The 8,482-nt window shown below is 35.2% G+C and overlaps 1 non-coding gene across 1 annotated transcript; it reads left to right on the top strand.

Moving 5' to 3' along the window:
- The first annotated feature begins 526 nt into the window (after positions 1–526).
- On the top strand, positions 527–584 carry LOC150018614 (small nucleolar RNA SNORD31). Its single transcript, XR_016509459.1, has one exon. It is a non-coding gene; the product is annotated as a small nucleolar RNA SNORD31 (small nucleolar RNA).
- The last annotated feature ends 7,898 nt before the right edge of the window (positions 585–8,482 follow it).

Consider the following 8,482-nt stretch of genomic DNA (forward strand, 5'->3'; position numbering starts at 1 on the left):
CTGAACAGTAAAATGACAACAAACTCACAACTATCTACAACTGAATCTAAAAAAGAAAAAGAAAAACAAACTAAGCAAATCAGAATAGAAACAGAATAATAGGTATATAGATCATTTGGAGGGTTATCAGCTGGGTGGGGTGGGGGGGAGAAATGGGGCAATGGTGCAGTGGCTAAGAAGCATAATCGGTTGGTAAAAAATAGACAGGGGGGAGTTAAGAATAATATAGGAAAGGGTGAAGCCAAAGAACTTATATGCATGACCCATGGACATGAACTAAGGGGGGTGGGATTGCTGGAGGGAAGGGGGGGTACTGGACAGAGGGGAGCAAAGGGGAAAAAATTGGAACTACTGTAACCACATAATCAATAAAATATACTTAAAAAAAGAAAATGCAACCCTTAGAATGGGAGAATATTTGATTACTCATATCAAGAATACATACAGAACTTCTAAAATCAATAAGAAAAAAACAGGCAGCCCAACAGAAAAAAATAGGCACAAGATTGAGACAAAGGAGGAGATTGCCATCAGTGATGAGTTCTATACTGCCCCAGTCTGATCATTGTGACTGAAAGGTTAAAAAAAAAAAGGAGGGGGGTTTCTACATTCTGAATGTTTGTGCCTCCTCCCCAACCCCAAATTCATGAAAAAAATCCTAATGCTGTGTGTGATGGTATTATGAGGTGGGGCATTTGGAAGGCAATTAGGTCCTAAGGATGAGGCCCTCATGAATGGAATTAAGACTTTTATGAAGAGATCCTGGCCCCTCTGCCATGTAAAGATACAACTAGAGGTCTGAAGCCCAGAAGAGAGCCCACTTCTGACCATGCTGACACCCTGATCTTGGACTTAGTGTAAGCAGTAAATTTCTGTTTATAAATTACACAGCCTGTGGTAATTTGTTATAGCAGCTCAAGCAGACTAAAGCAAGATCCAAATGGCAACTATAAATGTGAAAAGATGCTTAATAACCTTAGTTACCACAAAAATGCAAATTAAAACCACCATGAGATAATGTTCTAAACATACCAGAATTGCTAAACTGAATTCTCTTTAGCAATGAGAACAATGTGGAGTTATATGCAAACACAGGGGTTAATATCATAAACACAACTATGCAAAGTTGTTAGACAAAAAATGAAATAGTACAAAAATCTGTGATTAAATTGTATGAAGTATAAACTTCAGACTTGCTAAATTTTATACTTTAGCGGTCAGGATAGAGATTAATTCTCCATCCCTGTAGTATAAGGCATTAACTAGAGAGAATGTTTAGCTATACACATTTAACTGAACTTTTTGTACATGTATATATATTTTAAGAATTTATGTATTTTTAGACTATTTTAAGGTTCTCAGCAAAAATAAGAGACAGATAGTGATTTCCATGTATTTCCTGCCCCCACATGTGCATTGCCTCCCCATTATTAACATCCCCCACCAAAGTAATACATTTGTTAGAATTAATGAACCTCCATTGACACATCATAATCACCCAAAGTTCACAGTTTACTTTGCAGTTCATTCTTGGCGGTGCACATTCTGTGGGTTTGGACAAATCTAATATAATTCTCGCAACCACTGAACTTTTTACCAGCTCCATAATTTTGCCTTTCCATGAATGTCATATAGTTGGAGTCATACAATATGTAGCATTTTCATTTCAACTTCTTTTACTCAATAATATGCATTTGTTTCCTCCATGTCTTTTCTTGACTTCATAACTAATTTCTTCTCAGAGCTAATATTCCATTGTCTTTGTAGCACAGTTTACATTTTTCCATTCAGCTACTGAAAGACATCTGGGTTCCTTCAAAGTTTTGGCAATTGTTAATAAAGCTGCTATAAATATCCACACACAGGTGTTCCTGTGGACATAAAATTTAGTTCCTTTGGTTAAATAACAAGAATCATGATTGCTGGATCTTATGATAAGAATGCTTAATTTTGTAAGAACTCACCAAACTCTTTTCCAGAGTGACTGTACCATTTTGCATCCCCTCCAGCAATGACAGAGAGTTTGTTTCTCTACAGCCTGGCCAGCATTTATTGTCAGTGTTCCAGATTTTGGCCATTCTAATAAGAGTGTAGTGGAACTTAGTTGTTTTAATTTTTATTTCCTTGATGACATATGATGTGGAGCATCTGTTTATATGTTAATTTTACATCTGCAGATCTTTGTTAGTGAGTTGTTAAGATCTTTTGCCTATGTTTTAATCAGGTTACTTATGTTCTTATTGTTGAATTTTAAAAATTCTTTGTGTATTTTGGGTAACACTCCTTTACATATGGGTCTTTCACAAATACTTTCAAATATTTTCTCTTTCTCTGTGGCTTATCAATTATTTCCTTTATGGGTCTTGCCTTTGGTGTTATATCTGAAAAGTCATCATTATACCCTAAGCCTTCTAGATTTCCTTTGTTTGTTTGTTTTCTAGGAGTTTCATATTTGTTACTTTTTAAGTTTTTCTTGTATTTTGCTCCTATTTTTGTCTTCTACTCTTTTACTGTTTTTTTTTTTTTTTGTGTGTGTGTGGTTTTAATTCAACATATTGTATGCTTTTATTTTCACTGTTATCTCAGCATATCATTTATACTTCTTTTTTTTTCTTTACTTCTTTTAGTTGCTGTCCTAGAGTTTGCAGTACTTTTACAACTAATACAAGTCCACTATTAAATAACACTATACCACTTCACAGGTAGCGTGAATACTTTATAATAACAAAATAATCCTAACACATTCCCCCTGTCCTTTGTGGCATTGTTGTCATTCATGTCATTTATATATGAGCGAGCATCACCCCCAAAATAATGTATTAAAAATTGTGTATTCTTACATGTTTAAACTTCGGTCACATTCAAAATACTCTTCATTTGATGCAATATACCTATCAAGACAGTTTTTCACTGTGAAAAAGAATTTTTGAACTCGTCAATTTTGATGCCTTTTAGTGCTTCTGCCATTTTTTGTTTTGCCTCTTCCACATTGCTAAAACATTTCCCTTTGAGAACATTGTTCATTGGGGAATCAAAAAAATAAAAGTCATTTGGGGCAAGATTGGGTGAATAAGGTGGGTAGGGCATGGGGGTCACGCTGCCATTTTTGGTCAAAAACTGCTGAATGCTCAGTGTGATGTGGGCAAGTGCACTTGTAAATCACCCATCATGAAATGTACAAATACATTGAAGGAGTCTTCAAAAAAATTCACTGAAGTTAAATGCAGCCTCTCACAGCAATGCCAGCTGGTACACTGATATAGATGGTTCCTAAGAACACTCTATAGAGGGAGAAGACTATACTACAAGGGCCACTCCTCTGGAAAATAATTCTGTTTCTTTTTGGGTCGCCCCGCTTATATTAGCATTGGCATACAAAGCATATATATTAGCATATAAATTAACATTAAGAAAGACACGCTGCATCTCCCTCCACAACTTAGGTATGCAACTAAAAAAAAATTAGCATTAAGGTACATAAGCTTAATATTACATAATATATGTAACTATACATAACTGAATACATGGTTGCGATTATTATTTTAAACAAATTGTTATCTCTTCAATCAATTAAAATAAGAAAAATAAGATTTTATTTTACTTTCACTTATTCCTTTTTTTGGTGCTCTTCCCTTCTTTATGTAGACCTGAGTTTCTGACCTTTATATTTTCCTTTTTTGAAATAATTTTTAATATTTTTTTGTGAGTCGGCTTATAATAAGTTTTCTAAATTTTTGTTTGTAAAAGTTTTTATTTTTTTCTTCACTTTTTAAAAAGGTTTTATTCATTTGTTTTCAGAGGTAAAGGGAGGGAAGAAGAGATGGAGAGAAACATTGATGTGAGAAAGGAACACGGATCAGTTTCCTCTTATGTATGTGCCCTGACTGAGACTGAACCCACAACCCAGGCATGTGCCTCCACTGGGAGTCAAACCGGTGACCCCCCCACCCTGAAGAATGGCACCCAACCAACTGAGCCACATTGGTCAGGACTTATTCTTCACTTTTAAAGAATAATTTCACAGGGTACAGAATTTTAGGTTGGTGGTTTTATTCTCTCACCAGTTTCCCAATGTCGCTCCACTCTCTTCTTGTTTATATGGTTTCTGAGGAAAAGTTGGATGTAATTTAATTCTTATCTTTATTCCTCTATCTGAGGTCTATACAGAAAGTATCCATTCATGTAATATAAAAAATAGAGGGTTTTACTGAAAAAGATACAAGATACAAGAAACATTGTGCATAGGACAATGGCACCTCAGTCCCCTTCAAAGTAGGCACCTTGTTACGTCACACAGTTCTCCCAATTGCCATCAGCTGTCTTATCATATTTTCCTGAATCTCACTGATGGTCTAAAATATCTTCCCTTTCAATGCTGATTTTAGTTTTGGGAAAAACCAGAAGTTGCAGGGTGCCAAATCTGGGCTATAGAAGGGCTGAGTCACCTGGGTGATTTGATGTTTTGCCAAACACTCTGCTTGAGATGTGATGCATGAACGGGTGCATTGTTGTGATGAAGCTGCCTATCAGCCCATAGCTGCAGCCTTCTGAGTCATCTGAATAGTTCCCATGGAGGAACATTCAAGCTTAACACAAATTTGATGCAAATTTGTTGCTCTACTCACTCAGCCATTTTGAATGTGACAGCCACACAATATACATGCCCACTTAATGGTGTCTACCACCCCACTGACAGGTACAGTGAAGTCATCATTGTTCATGCATGGGCATTTGAGCCCACTCTCCTTGACTCCAGGTTATATTGGTGTCAAAAAAACCATTCTCTTTATATTAACAGTGGTTGGGCTTTTCCGGACAGATCTTGTAAGTGAAGTGTTGTATCCCCCTGACTTATATATAGATTTTGGCATTGATCTTGCTTGTTCTCTGTGCTTCCTGGATCTGTAGCTTGGTGTCTGACATTTTTGGGGGGAAATTCTCAGTCATTGTTTCAAATATTATTTCTGTTTCTTTCTCTCTTTCTCTCCTTCTGCTATTCTCATTATGCATATGTAACATCTTTAAAGTTGTCCCACTCTCTCTTCAATCTTGGGAGTAATGGTTTGCCCTGTGACCTACCCATCCTTATGAATCCAAAAATATTTTTTCTTTTTCAGTCTATTTAGCTTTTTACTTGTTGGAATGAAGTGACTTCCAAGCTCCTTATATGACCAACCAGAAACACTCTACATGTATTTATGTGTATATATCTTTCCACAGGAAAGTGACAAGTTCATATGATTTCACTGATAAATTCTACCAAATATTCAAAGAAATAAGAGAATCCTTTAGAGAATAAAAAAATTGGAAATACCTTTCGAATGTTTTATGAGTCCAACATTAACTTGATGAAAAATCAGACAAACAAGAATATTAGATGGAAGGAAAGTAATGAGTGAATTTCATTCACACACAGAAAATCAACTATTTTGAATTACTAACACAAAAATTCAGCAGGATATAAGAAGTACAATTTATTACAATCATATTGGATCTATTCTAGGAGTGGAGATTTAACAATTAAAATTGATTGATGTGATTTACTTTATCAGAATAAAGCAGGAAAATCATATACAGAGAAAACTATTGATAACATTCAACAACATTTATGAAAAATAATCTCACCTAAATAGAAATAGAAGAAAATTTTCTTATTCTAATAGAGGGTTTTAGCAAAAATGCTTGTAGCAAATGTTGTTATGAAATGATGAAACATTTTCCATTGAGGTAAGCAACATAAAATGAATGTCCATTGTTATTTATTTCTCTTCCAAATTATAGTACACATCCTGGTCAAACAGTAAGGCAAGGGAAAAAATGTTAGGAGGATTGAAAGGAAAGAAATAAAACCCTCATTCATTGTGAATAATGGGATTATGTATATAGAATATCCAATAGAACAACAGACTAGTTATCAGGATTATTAAAAAGTTAGCAAGAATATTGGTACAAGGCAATATACAAAAATTGGTTTTATTTCTATAAACCAGCGAAACACAATTAAAAATAAAAATTTAGCCTTGGCTTTTGTGGCTCAGTAGATTGAACACCAGCCTACTAACCAAAGGGTCACCAGTTCAATTCCTAATCAAGGTACATGCCTGGGTTTCAGGCCAGGTCCTTGGTTGGGGGAGCATGGGAGGCAACCTCACATTGATCTTTCTCTCCCTTGCTTTTTCCCTCCCTTCCCCTATCTCTAAAGATAAATAAAATATTTTTAAAAATAAAATAAATAAAAATTTTGAAGATACTATTTATATTAGCACTGATATATCATATATTAAAAACAAACTCTAACAATAGCCTTCAAGAACCTCATTACAAATACAAAAAAAAATCATTATTGAGAGCTCTTTTATGTGAGTTCATTTAAAAAAGTGAGAGACATAAGCAAAAGATGACAAAAACACGATTAGATTCCTGAACACAATTTTCAATGACTATCACATAGATGTAAAGAGAACTATTACAATTGTCAAGTAAGGAGGCAGAAGTGAATAATAACAGAAAAGAATAAAGCAAGTGATCTCTACCAGAATATTCAAGAAATAAAAGGAAATTCAAATATAGCTTAGAATGCTAAATGAACACTGAGGAAGCACATTATCTGATAAGGAGAAAATAACGGGAAGGTGGAAAGTATACTGAAAATATATACAGAATAGACAAAAGGATGACAGATACCTTTGAAGAAGATTCCTGTAAGGAAGAACCAGTGATTCTAGAAAAGGCAGTAAAAACTTCCCTGAAAGTATTGGAAAGAAATAAATCACCAGTGGTAGAGGAGATACCAATAGGATTATTTCAAGCCAGAGAGACCGAATCTGTCAAAATCCTAACAAGAATTTGTTAACAAATATGAAAAACAAAACAATGGTATACAGATAGACTAAACATGTTTAATATACACTCCAATCTTCAAGGAAGGATATATCAAAAAGTGCAGTAACTATAAGACCATTGCTCTGATTTCTCACCCATGAAAAGCAATTTTCAACATGGTGTCTACTTTATATAAAGCAAGAAGTGCTGGATATTTGAGCTTGTTTCAGAAAAAGAAGAGGCACTTGATAACTAATTGCAAGCATTTGCTGAATAATGGAGTCCTCCAAAGAATTTCAAAGGAAAGTTGGACTATGTTTTATATACTACACTAAAGCTTTTGACTGCATCAATTATGAAAAGCTATGGGTTGTTCGAAAGAAATGGACATGTCTCAGCACTTGGTTGTCCTGAGGTATAACCTGTATTGTGGACAGGAAGCCACTGGCAGGACAGAATGTGGAGAAATAGAATGGTTTTCTATAGGCAAAGTTGTCAGACAAGGGTGTATTTTATCATTCTCTTTATTTAATCTCTATGCAGAACATATCTGAAAAACTGGGCTAGACTCAGAGGAAGAAGAAGTAAAATTAGTGGAAAAATATTAATAACTTCAGATATGCAGATGAAACAATATCACTGGCAGAAAGTAGAAATGATTTGAAACAGCTTCTGGGGAAAGTAAAAGAAGAGAGTGCCAAAACAGGACTGCGTTTTAATGACCTCAAGAAGACAAAAATCATGACTATGGAAGAAATAACACAACTTTAACATAGACAATGGAGACATTGAAATTGTTGAAAATTGTCCTTACCTTAGTTTAGGCATCCATTCAAATGGAGACTGCAGTGGAGAAAACAAGAGAAGACTGAAACTAAGAAGGGCAGCAATGAAAGAATTAGGGAAGATCACCAGGAGACTAAGGCTAAGATCATTCACACCCTTGTATTCACAAGTACTATGTACAGATGTGAACAATGGGCAGTGAAGAAGGCTGATAAGAGGAAAATTGATTCATCTGAAATATGGTATTAGAGAAGAGTTCCATGGATACCCTGAACCACCAGAAAGACAAACACATGGATTCTAGAGCAAATTAAGCCTAGAACATCACTACTGGCAAAAAGTAACAAAACTGAAGCTGTCGCACTTTAAGCACATAATGAGAAGCAGGGTTCTTTGGAAAAATAGAAAGCAGTAGAAAAAGAAAAAGACCAAATAGGAGGTTGGTTGACTCCTTAGAAGAGGCTACAGGCATGAGTCTACTGGAGCTGAGCAGGGCAGGACATCATGTTCATCCCTCATTTGTAGGGTCTCCAGAAGGTGGAGCTGGCTCAGTGGCATAAAGTACATGCACCACCTACAAAGTACCCCTCCCATCTCCCTAAAGAGTAGAAACTTCTGATAATTTAGCAAGAAAGCATTTACAGGTTCTTCACAGAGATATCAAAAGCTGAATAATGTCAAGGGAAAGCATTTTACTTCACACAAGACCACTTTGTGTTAATAACCTCCTTTAATTTTCCCATTTTCATAAAAACTTTTCTTTAATCTCATCAGAACTCCTAGTTCCTGAACCACCTGTTGTTCTTCCAGAGTGTCAATGTCTTCATAGCCTTTCTCTTTTCCTTTCCCTACCATAATTGTGTTTCCACAATTA

Source organism: Furipterus horrens, unplaced genomic scaffold (assembly GCF_987537825.1).
Source record: "Furipterus horrens unplaced genomic scaffold, mFurHor1.1.pri manual_scaffold_2, whole genome shotgun sequence".
Lineage (NCBI taxonomy): Eukaryota > Metazoa > Chordata > Mammalia > Chiroptera > Furipteridae > Furipterus > Furipterus horrens.